General features: G+C 43.2%; 7 non-coding genes across 7 annotated transcripts; all 7 read left to right on the top strand.

Moving 5' to 3' along the window:
* The first annotated feature begins 1,725 nt into the window (after nt 1–1,725).
* TRNAV-AAC (transfer RNA valine (anticodon AAC)) lies at nt 1,726–1,798 on the top strand. Its single transcript has one exon. It is a non-coding gene; the product is annotated as a tRNA-Val (tRNA).
* Nucleotides 1,799–2,138: 340 nt separating this feature from the next.
* On the top strand, nt 2,139–2,211 carry TRNAI-AAU (transfer RNA isoleucine (anticodon AAU)). The gene has a single exon. It is a non-coding gene; the product is annotated as a tRNA-Ile (tRNA).
* Nucleotides 2,212–4,899: 2,688 nt separating this feature from the next.
* Nucleotides 4,900–4,972, top strand: TRNAV-AAC (transfer RNA valine (anticodon AAC)). Its single transcript has one exon. It is a non-coding gene; the product is annotated as a tRNA-Val (tRNA).
* Nucleotides 4,973–6,415: 1,443 nt separating this feature from the next.
* TRNAV-AAC (transfer RNA valine (anticodon AAC)) lies at nt 6,416–6,488 on the top strand. Its single transcript has one exon. It is a non-coding gene; the product is annotated as a tRNA-Val (tRNA).
* A 6,821-nt stretch (nt 6,489–13,309) lies between these two features.
* TRNAV-AAC (transfer RNA valine (anticodon AAC)) lies at nt 13,310–13,382 on the top strand. Its single transcript has one exon. It is a non-coding gene; the product is annotated as a tRNA-Val (tRNA).
* Nucleotides 13,383–14,137: 755 nt separating this feature from the next.
* Nucleotides 14,138–14,210, top strand: TRNAV-AAC (transfer RNA valine (anticodon AAC)). The gene has a single exon. It is a non-coding gene; the product is annotated as a tRNA-Val (tRNA).
* Nucleotides 14,211–16,343: 2,133 nt separating this feature from the next.
* On the top strand, nt 16,344–16,416 carry TRNAI-AAU (transfer RNA isoleucine (anticodon AAU)). The gene has a single exon. It is a non-coding gene; the product is annotated as a tRNA-Ile (tRNA).
* Nucleotides 16,417–16,436: the final 20 nt, after the last annotated feature.

Genomic DNA, 16,436 nt, shown 5'->3' with positions numbered 1-16,436 from the left:
TACATGTTTTAACCCTCGAGATTAGACATAATAATAAGGTAGATCTCTTCGAAAACTCACAATAGCCAAGTATCTATGGTGTAGTGGTTATCACGTCCGCCTAACTTGCGGAAGGTCCCAGGTTCGAGCCCTTATAGATACATGTATGGACCATCGTGATTAGACATAGTAATAAGCTGGATCTCTTCGATAACCTTATATTAACACGTATCTATGGTGTAGTGGTTATCACGTCTGCCTAACACGCGGAAGGACCCAGGTTTGAGCGCTGGAAGGGACATGTTTTTTAACCATCGTGATTAGACATAATAATAAGGTAGATCTCTTCGAAAACTCACAATAGCCAAGTATCTATGGTGTAGTGGTTATCACGTCCGCCTAACACGCGGAAGGTGTCAGGTTCGAGCCCTGATAGATACTTGTTTTAACCATCGTGATTAGACATAATAATAAGGTAGATCTCTTCGAAAACTCACAACAGCCAAGAATCTATGGTGTAGTGGTTATCACGTCTGCCTAACACGCGGAAGGTCCCAGGTTTGAGCGCTGGAAGGGACATGTTTTGACCATCGTGATTAGACATAATAATAGGGTAGATCTCTTCGAAAACTCACAATAACCAAGTATCTATGGTGTATTGGTTATCACGTCCGCCCAACACGCGGAAGGTGTCAGGTTCGAGCCCTGATAGATGCATGTTATGACCATCGTGATTAGACATAGTAATAAGCTAGATCTCTTCGAAAACTTAAATTAACACGTATCTATGGTGTAGTGGTTATCACGTCCGCCTAACACGCGGAAGGTCCCAGGTTCGAGCCCTGATAGATGCATGTTTTGACCATCGTGATTAGACATAGTAATAAGCTAGATCTCTTCGAAAACTTAAATTAACACGTATCTATGGTGTAGTGGTTATCACGTCTGCCTAACACGCTGAAGGTCCCAGATTTGAGCGCTAGTAGGGATAGGTTTTGACCATCGTGATTAGACATAATAATAAGGTAGATCTCTTCGAAAACTCCCAATAGCCAAGTATATATGGTGTAGTGGTTATCACGTCCGCCTAACACGCGAAAGGTGTCAGGTTCGAGCCCTGATAGATACATGTTTGGACCATCGTGATTAGACATGGTTATAAGCTGGATCTCTTAGAAAACTTTATATTAACACGTATCTATGGTGTAGTGGTTATCACGTCCGCCTAACACGCGGAAGGTCCCAGGTTCGAGCCCTGATAGATGCATGTTTGGACCATCGTGATTAGACATAGTAATAAGCTGGATCTCTTCGAAAACCCTATATTAACACGTATCTATGGAGTAGTGGTTATCACGTCTGCCTAACACGCGGAAGGTCACAGGTTTGAGCGCTGGTAGGGACATGTTTTGACCATCGTGATTAGACATAATAATAAGGTAGATCTCTTCGAAAACTCCCAATAGCCAAGTGTATATGGTGTAGTGGTTATCACGTCCGCCTAACACGCGAAAGGTGTCAGGTTCGAGCCCTGATAGATACATGTTTGGACCATCGTGATTAGACATAGTTATAAGCTGGATCTCTTAGAAAACTTTATATTAACACGTATCTATGGTGTAGTGGTTATCACGTCTGCCTAACACGCTGAAGGTCCCAGGTTTGAGCGCTGGTAGGGATATGTTTTGACCATCGTGATTAGACATAATAATAAGGTAGATCTCTTCGAAAACTCCCAATAGCCAAGTATATATGGTGTAGTGGTTATCACGTCCGCCTAACACGCGGAAGGTCCCAGGTTCGAGCCCTGGTAGATACATGTTTGGACCATCGTGATTAGACATAGTAATAAGCTGGATCTCTTCGAAAACTTTATATTAACACGTATCTATGGTGTAGTGGCTACCACGTCCGCCTAACACGCGGAAGGTCCCAGGTTCGAGCCCTGGTAGGGACATGTTTGGACCATCGTGATTAGACATAATAATAGGGTAGATCTCTTCGAAAACTCACAATAACCAAGTATCTATGGTGTAGTGGTTATCACGTCCGCCCAACACGCGGAAAGTGTCAGGTTCGAGCCCTGATAGATACATTTTATGACCATCGTGATTAGACATAGTAATAAGCTAGATCTCTTCGAAAACTTAAATTAACACGTATCTATGGTGCAGTGGTTAGCACGTCCGCCTAATACGCGGAAGGTCCCAGGTTCGAGCCCTGATAGATACATGTTTTGACCATCGTAATTAGACATAGTTATAAGCTGGATCTCATAGAAAACTTTATATTAACACGTATCTATGGTGTAGTGGTTATCACGTCTGCCTAACACTCTGAAGGTCCCAGGTTTGAGCGCTGGTAGGGATATGTTTTGACTATCGTGATTAGACATAATAATAAGGTAGATCTCTTCGAAAACTCCCAATAGCCAAGTATATATGGTGTAGTGGTTATCACGTCCGCCTAACACGCGAAAGGTGTCAGGTTCGAGCCCTGATAGATACATGTTTGGACCATCGTGATTAGACATAGTAATAAGCTGGATCTCTTAGAAAACTTTATATTAACACATATCTATGGTGTAGTGGTTATCACGTCTGCCTAACACGCTGAAGGTCCCAGTTTTGAGCGCTGTAGGGATATGTTTTGACCATCGTGATTAGACATAATAATAAGGTAGATCTATCCGAAAACTCCCAATAGCCAAGTATATATGGTGTAGTGGTTATCACGTCCGCCTAACTTGCGGAAGGTCCCAGGTTCGAGCCCTGATAGATACATGTATGGACCATCGTGATTAGACATAGTAATAAGCTGGATCTCTTCGATAACCTTATATTAACACGTATCTATGGTGTAGTGGTTATCACGTCTGCCTAACACGCGGAAGGACCCAGGTTTGAGCGCTGGAAGGGACATGTTTTTTAACCATCGTGATTAGACATAATAATAAGGTAGATCTCTTCGAAAACTCACAATAGCCAAGTATCTATGGTGTAGTGGTTATCACGTCCGCCTAACACGCGGAAGGTGTCAGGTTCGAGCCCTGATAGATACTTGTTTTAACCATCGTGATTAGACATAATAATAAGGTAGATCTCTTCGAAAACTCACAACAGCCAAGAATCTATGGTGTAGTGGTTATCACGTCTGCCTAACACGCGGAAGGTCCCAGGTTTGAGCGCTGGAAGGGACATGTTTTGACCATCGTGATTAGACATAATAATAGGGTAGATCTCTTCGAAAACTCACAATAACCAAGTATCTATGGTGTATTGGTTATCACGTCCGCCCAACACGCGGAAGGTGTCAGGTTCGAGCCCTGATAGATACATGTTTTAACCCTCGAGATTAGACATAATAATAAGGTAGATCTCTTCGAAAACTCACAATAGCCAAGTATCTATGGTGTAGTGGTTATCACGTCCGCCTAACTTGCGGAAGGTCCCAGGTTCGAGCCCTGATAGATACATGTATGGACCATCGTGATTAGACATAGTAATAAGCTGGATCTCTTCGATAACCTTATATTAACACGTATCTATGGTGTAGTGGTTATCACGTCTGCCTAACACGCGGAAGGACCCAGGTTTGAGCGCTGGAAGGGACATGTTTTTTAACCATCGTGATTAGACATAATAATAAGGTAGATCTCTTCGAAAACTCACAATAGCCAAGTATCTATGGTGTAGTGGTTATCACGTCCGCCTAACACGCGGAAGGTGTCAGGTTCGAGCCCTGATAGATACTTGTTTTAACCATCGTGATTAGACATAATAATAAGGTAGATCTCTTCGAAAACTCACAACAGCCAAGAATCTATGGTGTAGTGGTTATCACGTCTGCCTAACACGCGGAAGGTCCCAGGTTTGAGCGCTGGAAGGGACATGTTTTGACCATCGTGATTAGACATAATAATAGGGTAGATCTCTTCGAAAACTCACAATAACCAAGTATCTATGGTGTATTGGTTATCACGTCCGCCCAACACGCGGAAGGTGTCAGGTTCGAGCCCTGATAGATGCATGTTATGACCATCGTGATTAGACATAGTAATAAGCTAGATCTCTTCGAAAACTTAAATTAACACGTATCTATGGTGTAGTGGTTATCACGTCCGCCTAACACGCGGAAGGTCCCAGGTTCGAGCCCTGATAGATGCATGTTTTGACCATCGTGATTAGACATAGTAATAAGCTAGATCTCTTCGAAAACTTAAATTAACACGTATCTATGGTGTAGTGGTTATCACGTCTGCCTAACACGCTGAAGGTCCCAGATTTGAGCGCTAGTAGGGATAGGTTTTGACCATCGTGATTAGACATAATAATAAGGTAGATCTCTTCGAAAACTCCCAATAGCCAAGTATATATGGTGTAGTGGTTATCACGTCCGCCTAACACGCGGAAGGTCCCAGGTTCGAGCCCTGATAGATGCATGTTTGGACCATCGTGATTAGACATAGTAATAAGCTGGATCTCTTCGAAAACCCTATATTAACACGTATCTATGGAGTAGTGGTTATCACGTCTGCCTAACACGCGGAAGGTCCCAGGTTTGAGCGCTGGTAGGGACATGTTTTGACCATCGTGATTAGACATAATAATAAGGTAGATCTCTTCGAAAACTCCCAATAGCCAAGTGTATATGGTGTAGTGGTTATCACGTCCGCCTAACACGCGAAAGGTGTCAGGTTCGAGCCCTGATAGATACATGTTTGGACCATCGTGATTAGACATAGTTATAAGCTGGATCTCTTAGAAAACTTTATATTAACACGTATCTATGGTGTAGTGGTTATCACGTCTGCCTAACACGCTGAATGTCCCAGGTTTGAGCGCTGGTAGGGATATGTTTTGACCATCGTGATTAGACATAATAATAAGGTAGATCTCTTCGAAAACTCCCAATAGCCAAGTATATATGGTGTAGTGGTTATCACGTCCGCCTAACACGCGGAAGGTCCCAGGTTCGAGCCCTGGTAGATACATGTTTGGACCATCGTGATTAGACATAGTAATAAGCTGGATCTCTTCGAAAACCTTATATTAACACGTATCTATGGTGTAGTGGTTATCACGTCTGCCTAACACGCGGAAGGTCCCAGGTTTGAGCGCTGGAAGAGACATGTTTTCACCATCGTGATTAGACATAATAATAAGGTAGATCTCTTCGAAAACTCACAATAGCCAAGTATATATGGTGTAGTGGTTATCACGTCCGCCTAACACGCGGAAGGTCCCAGGTTCGAGCCCTGATAGATACATGTTTGAACCATCGTGATTAGACATAGTAATAAGCTAGATCTCTTCGAAAACTTAAATTGACACGTATCTATGGTGTAGTGGTTATCACGTCCGCCTAACACGCGGAAGGTCCCAGGTTCGAGCCCTGATAGATGCATGTTTTGACCATCGTGATTAGACATGGTTTTAAGCTGGATCTCTTAGAAAACTTTATATTAACACGTATCTATGGTGTAGTGGTTATCACGTCTGCCTAACACGCTGAAGGTCCCAGGTTTGAGCGCTGGTAGGGATATGTTTTAACCATCGTGATTAGACATAATAATAAGGTAGATCTCTTCGAAAACTCACAATAGCCAAGTATCTATGGTGTAGTGGTTATCACGTCTGCCTAACACGCGGAAGGTCCCAGGTTTGAGCGCTGGAAGGGACATGTTTTGACCATCGTGATTAGACATAATAATAGGGTAGATCTCTTCAAAAACTCACAATAACCTAGTATCTATGGTGTAGTGGTTATCACGTCCGCCCAACACGCGGAAGGTGTCAGGTTCGAGCCCTGATAGATACATGTTTTAACCATCGTGATTAGACATAGTAATAAGCTAGATCTCTTCGAAAACTTAAATTGACACGTATCTATGGTGTAGTGGTTATCACGTCCGCCTAACACGCGGAAGGTCCCAGGTTCGAGCCCTGATAGATGCATGTTTTGACCATCGTGATTAGACATGGTTTTAAGCTGGATCTCTTAGAAAACTTTATATTAACACGTATCTGTGGTGTAGTGGTTATCACGTCTGCCTAACACGCTGAAGGTCCCAGGTTTGAGCGCTGGTAGGGATATGTTTTGACCATCGTGATTATAAATAATAATAAGGTAGATCTCTTCGAAAACTCCCAATAGCCAGGTATATATGGTGTAGTGGTTATCACGTCCGCCTAACACGCGAAAGGTGTCAGGTTCGAGCCCTGATAGATACATGTTTGGACCATCGTGATTAGACATAGTAATAAGCTGGATCTCTTCGAAAACCTTATATTAACACGTATCTATGGAGTAGTGGTTATCACGTCTGCCTAACACGCGGAAGGTCCCAGGTTTGAGCGCTGGTAGGGACATGTTTTGACCATCGTGATTAGACATAATAATAAGGTAGATCTCTTCGAAAACTCCCAATAGCCAAGTATATATGGTGTAGTGGTTATCACGTCCGCCTAACACGCGGAAGGTCCCAGGTTCGAGCCCTGGTAGATACATGTTTGGACCATTGTGATTAGACATAGTAATAAGCTGGATCTCTTCGAAAACCTTATATTAACACGTATCTATGGTGTAGTGGTTATCACGTCTGCCTAACACGCGGAAGGTCCCAGGTTTGAGCGCTGGAAGGGACATGCTTTGACCATCGTGATTAGACATAATAATAAGGTAGATCTCTTCGAAAACTCACAATAGCCGAGTATATATGGTGTAGTGGTTATCACGTCCGCCTAACACGCGGGAGGTCCCAGGTTCGAGCCCTGATAGATACATGTTTGGACCATCGTGATTAGACATAGTAATAAGCTGGATCTCTTCGAAAACCTTATATTAACACGTATCTATGGTGTAGTGGTTATCACGTCTGCCTAACACGCTGAAGGTCCCAGGTTTGAGCGCTGGTAGGGATATGTTTTGACCATCGTGATTAGACATAATAATAAGGGAGATCTCTTCGAAAACTCCCCATAGCCAAGTATATATGGTGTAGTGGTTATCACGTCCGCCTAACACTCGAAAGGTGTCAGGTTCGAGCCCTGATAGATACATGTTTGGACCATCGTGATTAGACATAGTAATAAGCTGGATCTCTTCGAAAACCTTATATTAACACGTATCTATGGAGTAGTGGTTATCACGTCTGCCTAACACGCGGAAGGTCCCAGGTTTGAGCGCTGGAAGGGACATGTTTTGACCATCGTGATTAGACATAATAATAGGGTAGATCTCTTCGAAAACTCACAATAACCTAGTATCTATGGTGTAGTGGTTATCACGTCCGCCCAACACGCGGAAGGTGTCAGGTTCGAGCCCTGATAGATACATGTTTTAACCATCGTGATTAGACATAGTAATAAGCTAGATCTCTTCGAAAACTTAAATTGACACGTATCTATGGTGTAGTGGTTATCACGTCCGCCTAACACGCGGAAGGTCCCAGGTTCGAGCCCTGATAGATGCATGTTTTGACCATTGTGATTAGACATGGTTATAAGCTGGATCTCTTAGAAAACTTTATATTAACACGTATCTATGGTGTAGTGGTTATCACGTCTGCCTAACACGCTGAAGGTCCCAGGTTTGAGCGCTGGTAGGGATATGTTTTGACCATCGTGATTAGACATAATAATAAGGTAGATCTCTTCGAAAACTCCCAATAGCCAGGTATATATGGTGTAGTGGTTATCACGTCCGCCTAACACGCGAAAGGTGTCAGGTTCGAGCCCTGATAGATACATGTTTGGACCATCGTGATTAGACATAGTAATAAGCTGGATCTCTTCGAAAACCTTATATTAACACGTATCTATGGAGTAGTGGTTATCACGTCTGCCTAACACGCGGAAGGTCCCAGGTTTGAGCGCTGGTAGGGACATGTTTTGACCATCGTGATTAGACATAATAATAAGGTAGATCTCTTCGAAAACTCACAATAGCCGAGTATATATGGTGTAGTGGTTATCACGGCCGCCTAACACGCGGGAGGTCCCAGGTTCGAGCCCTGATAGATACATGTTTGGACCATCGTGATTAGACATAGTAATAAGCTGGATCTCTTCGAAAACCTTATATTAACACGTATCTATAGTGTAGTGGTTATCACGTCTGCCTAACACGCGGAAGGTCCAAGGTTTGAGCGCTGGAAGGGACATGTTTTGACCATCGTGATTAGACATAATAATAAGGTAGATCTCTTCGAAAACTCACAATAGCCAAGTATCTATGGTGTAGTGGTTATCACGTCCGCCTAACACGCGGAAGGTGTCAGGTTCGAGCCCTGATAGATACTTGTTTTAACCATCGTGATTAGACATAATAATAAGGTAGATCTCTTCGAAAACTCACAATAGCCAAGTATCTATGGTGTAGTGGTTATCACGTCCGCCCAACACGCGGAAGGTGTCAGGTTCGAGCCCTGATAGATGCATGTTATGACCATCGTGATTAGACATAGTAATAAGCTAGATCTCTTCGAAAACTTAAATTAACACGTATCTATGGTGTAGTGGTTATCACGTCCGCCTAACACGCGGAAGGTCCCAGGTTCGAGCCCTGATAGATGCATGTTTTGACCATTGTGATTAGACATGGTTATAAGCTGGATCTCTTAGGAAACTTTATATTAACACGTATCTATGGTGTAGTGGTTATCACGTCTGCCTAACACGCTGAAGGTCCCAGGTTCGAGCCCTGATAGATGCATGTTTTGACCATCGTGATTAGACATGGTTTTAAGCTGGATCTCTTAGAAAACTTTATATTAACACGTATCTATGGTGTAGTGGTTATCACGTCTGCCTAACACGCTGAAGGTCCCAGGTTTGAGCGCTGGTAGGGATATGTTTTGACCATCGTGATTAGACATAATAATAAGGTAGATCTCTTCGAAAACTCCCAATAGCCAGGTATATATGGTGTAGTGGTTATCACGTCCGCCTAACACGCGGGAGGTCCCAGGTTCGAGCCCTGATAGATACATGTTTGGACCATCGTGATTAGACATAGTAATAAGCTGGATCTCTTCGAAAACCTTATATTAACACGTATTTATGGTGTAGTGGTTATCACGTCTGCCTAACACGCGGAAGGTCCAAGGTTTGAGCGCTGGAAGGGACATGTTTTGACCATCGTGATTAGACATAATAATAAGGTAGATCTCTTCGAAAACTCACAATAGCCAAGTATCTATGGTGTAGTGGTTATCACGTCCGCCTAACACGCGGAAGGTGTCAGGTTCGAGCCCTGATAGATACTTGTTTTAACCATCGTGATTAGACATAATAATAAGGTAGATCTCTTCGAAAACTCACAATAGCCAATTATCTATGGTGTAGTGGTTATCACGTCTGCCTAACACGCGGAAGGTCCCAGGTTTGAGCGCTGGAAGGGACATGTTTTGACCATCGTGATTAGACATAATAATAGGGTAGATCTCTTCGAAAACTCACAATAACCAAGTATCTATGGTGTAGTGGTTATCACGTCCGCCCAACACGCGGAAGGTGTCAGGTTCGAGCCCTGATAGATACATGTTTTAACCATTGTGATTAGACATAATAATAAGGTAGATCTCTTCAAAAACTCACAATAGCCAAGTATATATGGTGTAGTGGTTATCACGTCCGCCCAACACGCGGAAGGTGTCAGGTTCGAGCCCTGATAGATGCATGTTATGACCATCGTGATTAGACATAGTAATAAGCTAGATCTCTTCGAAAACTTAAATTAACACGTATCTATGGTGTAGTGGTTATCAAGTCCGCCTAACACGCGGAAGGTCCCAGGTTCGAGCCCTGATAGATGCATGTTTTGACCATTGTGATTAGACATGGTTATAAGCTGGATCTCTTGGGAAACTTTATATTAACACGTATCTATGGTGTAGTGGTTATCACGTCTGCCTAACACGCTGAAGGTCCCAGGTTTGAGCGCTGGTAGGGATATGTTTTGACCATCGTGATTAGACATAATAATAAGGTAGATCTCTTCGAAAACTCACAATAGCCGAGTATATATGGTGTAGTGGTTATCACGGCCGCCTAACACGCGGGAGGTCCCAGGTTCGAGCCCTGATAGATACATGTTTGGACCATCGTGATTAGACATAGTAATAAGCTGGATCTCTTCGAAAACCTTATATTAACACGTATCTATGGTGTAGTGGTTATCACGTCTGCCTAACACGCGGAAGGTCCAAGGTTTGAGCGCTGGAAGGGACATGTTTTGACCATCGTGATTAGACATAATAATAAGGTAGATCTCTTCGAAAACTCACAATAGCCAAGTATCTATGGTGTAGTGGTTATCACGTCCGCCTAACACGCGGAAGGTGTCAGGTTCGAGCCCTGATAGATACTTGTTTTAACCATCGTGATTAGACATAATAATAAGGTAGATCTCTTCGAAAACTCACAATAGCCAAGTATCAATGGTGTAGTGGTTATCACGTCCGCCCAACACGCGGAAGGTGTCAGGTTCGAGCCCTGATAGATGCATGTTATGACCATCGTGATTAGACATAGCAATAAGCTAGATCTCTTCGAAAACTTAAATTAACACGTATCTATGGTGTAGTGGTTATCACGTCCGCCTAACACGCGGAAGGTCCCAGGTTCGAGCCCTGATAGATGCATGTTTTGACCATTGTGATTAGACATGGTTATAAGCTGGATCTCTTAGGAAACTTTATATTAACACGTATCTATGGTGTAGTGGTTATCACGTCTGCCTTACACGCTGAAGGTCCCAGGTTCGAGCCCTGATAGATGCATGTTTTGACCATCGTGATTAGACATGGTTTTAAGCTGGATCTCTTAGAAAACTTTATATTAACACGTATCTATGGTGTAGTGGTTATCACGTCTGCCTAACACGCTGAAGGTCCCAGGTTTGAGCGCTGGTAGGGATATGTTTTGACCATCGTGATTAGACATAATAATAAGGTAGATCTCTTCGAAAACTCCCAATAGCCAGGTATATATGGTGTAGTGGTTATCACGTCCGCCTAACACGCGGGAGGTCCCAGGTTCGAGCCCTGATAGATACATGTTTGGACCATCGTGATTAGACATAGTAATAAGCTGGATCTCTTCGAAAACCTTATATTAACACGTATCTATGGTGTAGTGGTTATCACGTCTGCCTAACACGCGGAAGGTCCAAGGTTTGAGCGCTGGAAGGGACATGTTTTGACCATCGTGATTAGACATAATAATAAGGTAGATCTCTTCGAAAACTCACAATAGCCAAGTATCTATGGTGTAGTGGTTATCACGTCCGCCTAACACGCGGAAGGTGTCAGGTTCGAGCCCTGATAGATACTTGTTTTAACCATCGTGATTAGACATAATAATAAGGTAGATCTCTTCGAAAACTCACAATAGCCAATTATCTATGGTGTAGTGGTTATCACGTCTGCCTAACACGCGGAAGGTCCCAGGTTTGAGCGCTGGAAGGGACATGTTTTGACCATCGTGATTAGACATAATAATAGGGTAGATCTCTTCGAAAACTCACAATAACCAAGTATCTATGGTGTAGTGGTTATCACGTCCGCCCAACACGCGGAAGGTGTCAGGTTCGAGCCCTGATAGATACATGTTTTAACCATTGTGATTAGACATAATAATAAGGTAGATCTCTTCAAAAACTCACAATAGCCAAGTTTATATGGTGTAGTGGTTATCACGTCCGCCCAACACGCGGAAGGTGTCAGGTTCGAGCCCTGATAGATGCATGTTATGACCATCGTGATTAGACATAGTAATAAGCTAGATCTCTTCGAAAACTTAAATTAACACGTATCTATGGTGTAGTGGTTATCACGTCCGCCTAACACGCGGAAGGTCCCAGGTTCGAGCCCTGATAGATGCATGTTTTGACCATTGTGATTAGACATGGTTATAAGCTGGATCTCTTAGGAAACTTTATATTAACACGTATCTATGGTGTAGTGGTTATCACGTCTGCCTAACACGCTGAAGGTCCCAGGTTTGAGCGCTGGTAGGGATATGTTTTGACCATCGTGATTAGACATAATAATAAGGTAGATCTCTTCGAAAACTCCCAATAGCCAAGTATATATGGTGTAGTGGTTATCACGTCCGCCTAACACTCGAAAGGTGTCAGTTTCGAGCCCTGATAGATACATGTTTGGACCATCGTGATTAGACATAGTAATAAGCTGGATCTCTTCGAAAACCTTATATTAACACGTATCTATGGAGTAGTGGTTATCACGTCCGCCTAACACGCGGAAGGTGTCAGGTTCGAGCCCTGATAGATACTTGTTTTAACCATCGTGATTAGACATAATAATAAGGTAGATCTCTTCGAAAACTCACAATAGCCAAGTATCTATGGTGTAGTGGTTATCACGTCTGCCTAACACGCGGAAGGTCCCAGGTTTGAGCGCTGGAAGGGACATGTTTTGACCATCGTGATTAGACATAATTATAGGGTAGATCTCTTCGAAAACTCACAATAACCAAGTATCTATGGTGTAGTGGTTATCACGTCCGCCCAACACGCGGAAGGTGTCAGGTTCGAGCCCTGATAGATACATGTTTTAACCATTGTGATTAGACATAATAATAAGGTAGATCTCTTCAAAAACTCACAATAGCCAAGTATATATGGTGTAGTGGTTATCACGTCCGCCCAACACGCGGAAGGTGTCAGGTTCGAGCCCTGATAGATGCATGTTATGACCATCGTGATTAGACATAGTAATAAGCTAGATCTCTTCGAAAACTTAAATTAACACGTATCTATGGTGTAGTGGTTATCACGTCCGCCTAACACGCGGAAGGTCCCAGGTTCGAGCCCTGATAGATGCATGTTTTGACCATCGTGATTAGACATGGTTTTAAGCTGGATCTCTTAGAAAACTTTATATTAACACGTATGTATGGTGTAGTGGTTATCACGTCTGCCTAACACGCTGAAGGTCCCAGGTTTGAGCGCTGGTAGGGATATGTTTTGACCATCGTGATTAGACATAATAATAAGGTAGATCTCTTCGAAAACTCCCAATAGCCAGGTATATATGGTGTAGTGGTTATCACGTCCGCCTAACACGCGAAAGGTGTCAGGTTCGAGCCCTGTTAGATACATGTTTGGACCATCGTGATTAGACATAGTAATAAGCTGGATCTCTTCGAAAACCTTATATTAACACGTATCTATGGAGTAGTGGTTATCACGTCTGCCTAACACGCGGAAGGTCCCAGGTTTGAGCGCTGGTAGGGACATGTTTTGACCATCGTGATTAGACATAATTATAAGGTAGATCTCTTCGAAAACTCCCAATAGGCAAGTATATATGGTGTAGTGGTTATCACGTCCGCCTAACACGCGGAAGGTCCCAGGTTCGAGCCCTGGTAGATACATGTTTGGACCATTGTGATTAGACATAGTAATAAGCTGGATCTCTTCGAAAACCTTATATTAACACGTATCTATGGTGTAGTGGTTATCACGTCTGCCTAACACGCGGAAGGTCTCAGGTTTGAGCGCTGGAAGGGACATGCTTTGACCATCGTGATTAGACATAATAATAAGGTAGATCTCTTCGAAAACTCACAATAGCCGAGTATATATGATGTAGTGGTTATCACGTCCGCCTAACACGCGGGAGGTCCCAGGTTCGAGCCCTGATAGATACATGTTTGGACCATCGTGATTAGACATAGTAATAAGCTGGATCTCTTCGAAAACCTTATATTAACACGTATCTATGGTGTAGTGGTTATCACGTCTGCCTAACACGCTGAAGGTCCCAGGTTTGAGCGCTGGTAGGGATATGTTTTGACCATCGTGATTAGACATAATAATAAGGTAGATCTCTTCGAAAACTCCCAATAGCCAGGTATATATGGTGTAGTGGTTATCACGTCCGCCTAACACGCGAAAGGTGTCAGGTTCGAGCCCTGATAGATACATGTTTGGACCATCGTGATTAGACATAGTAATAAGCTGGATCTCTTCGAAAACCTTATATTAACACGTATCTATGGAGTAGTGGTTATCACGTCTGCCTAACACGCGGAAGGTCCCAGGTTTGAGCGCTGGTAGGGACATGTTTTGACCATCGTGATTAGACATAATAATAAGGTAGATCTCTTCGAAAACTCCCAATAGGCAAGTATATATGGTGTAGTGGTTATCACGTCCGCCTAACACGCGGAAGGTCCCAGGTTCGAGCCCTGGTAGATACATGTTTGGACCATTGTGATTGGACATAGTAATAAGCTGGATCTCTTCGAAAACCTTATATTAACACGTATCTATGGTGTAGTGGTTATCACGTCTGCCTAACACGCGGAAGGTCCCAGGTTTGAGCGCTGGAAGGGACATGCTTTGACCATCGTGATTAGACATAATAATAAGGTAGATCTCTTCGAAAACTCACAATAGCCGAGTATATATGGTGTAGTGGTTATCACGTCCGCCTAACACGCGGGAGGTCCCAGGTTCGAGCCCTGATAGATACATGTTTGGACCATCGTGATTAGACATAGTAATAAGCTGGATCTCTTCGAAAACCTTATATTAACACGTATCTATGGTGCAGTGGTTATCACGTCTGCCTAACACGCGGAAGGTCCAAGGTTTGAGCGCTGGAAGGGACGTGTTTTGACCATCGTGATTAGACATAATAATAAGGTAGATCTCTTCGAAAACTCACAATAGCCAAGTATCTATGGTGTAGTGGTTATCACGTCCGCCTAACACGCGGAAGGTGTCAGGTTCGAGCCCTGATAGATACTTGTTTTAACCATCGTGATTAGACATAATAATAAGGTAGATCTCTTCGAAAACTCACAATAGCCAAGTATCTATGGTGTAGTGGTTATCACGTCTGCCTAACACGCGGAAGGTCCCAGGTTTGAGCGTTGGAAGGGACATGTTTTGACCATCGCGATTAGACATAATAATAGGGTAGATCTCTTCGAAAACTCACAATAACCAAGTATCTATGGTGTAGTGGTTATCACGTCCGCCCAACACGCGGAAGGTGTCAGGTTCGAGCCCTGATAGATACATGTTTTAACCATTGTGATTAGACATAATAATAAGGTAGATCTCTTCAAAAACTCACAATAGCCAAGTATATATGGTGTAGTGGTTATCACGTCCGCCCAACACGCGGAAGGTGTCAGGTTCGAGCCCTGATAGATGCATGTTATGACCATCGTGATTAGACATAGTAATAAGCTAGATCTCTTCGAAAACTTAAATTAACACGTATCTATGGTGTAGTGGTTATCACGTCCGCCTAACACGCGGAAGGTCCCAGGTTCGAGCCCTGATAGATGCATGTTTTGACCATTGTGATTAGACATGGTTATAAGCTGGATCTCTTAGGAAACTTTATATTAACACGTATCTATGGTGTAGTGGTTATCACGTCTGCCTAACACGCTGAAGGTCCCAGGTTTGAGCGCTGGTAGGGATATGTTTTGACCATCGTGATTAGACATAATAATAAGGTAGATCTCTTCGAAAACTCCCAATAGCCAAGTATATATGGTGTAGTGGTTATCACGTCCGCCTAACACTCGAAAGGTGTCAGGTTCGAGCCCTGATAGATACATGTTTGGACCATCGTGATTAGACATAGTAATAAGCTGGATCTCTTCGAAAACCTTATATTAACACGTATCTATGGAGTAGTGGTTATCACGTCTGCCTAACACGCGGAAGGTCCCAGGTTTGAGCGCTGGTAGGGACATGTTTTGACCATCGTGATTAGACATAATAATAAGGTAGATCTCTTCGAAAACTCCCAATAGCCAGGTATATATGGTGTAGTGGTTATCACGTCCGCCTAACACGCGAAAGGTGTCAGGTTCGAGCCCTGATAGATACATGTTTGGACCATCGTGATTAGACATAGTAATAAGCTGGATCTCTTCGAAAACCTTATATTAACACGTATCTATGGTGTAGTGGTTATCACGTCTGCCTAACGCGCGGAAGGTCCCAGGTTTGAGCGCTAGTAGGGACATGTTTTGACCATCGTGATTAGGCATAATAATAAGGTAGATCTCTTCGAAAACTTACAATAGCCAAGTATCTATGGTGTAGTGGTTATCACGTCCGCCCAACACGCGGAAGGTGTCAGGTTCGAACCCTGATAGATACATGTTTTGACCATCGTGATTAGAAATAGTAATAAGCTGGATCTCTTCGAAAACTTTATATTAACACGTATCTATGGTGTAGTGGTTATCACGTCCGCCCAACACGCGGAAAGTGTCAGGTTCGAGCCCTGATAGATACATGTTATGACCATCGTGATTAGACATAGTAATAAGCTAGATTTCTTCGAAAACTTAAATAAACACGTATCTATGGTGTAGTGGTTAGCACGTCCGCCTAATACGCGGAAGGTCCCAGGTTCGAGCCCTGATAGATACATGTTTTGACCATCGTGATTA

The sequence above is a fragment of the Phalangium opilio genome, unplaced genomic scaffold, assembly GCF_054372755.1.
Source record: "Phalangium opilio isolate 3A_F unplaced genomic scaffold, DU_Popi_V2 ptg000046l_1, whole genome shotgun sequence".
NCBI classification, from domain to species: domain Eukaryota; kingdom Metazoa; phylum Arthropoda; class Arachnida; order Opiliones; family Phalangiidae; genus Phalangium; species Phalangium opilio.
The sequence above is the reverse complement of the archived record's forward strand: the minus strand, read 5'-3'. Positions and strand labels throughout refer to the sequence as shown.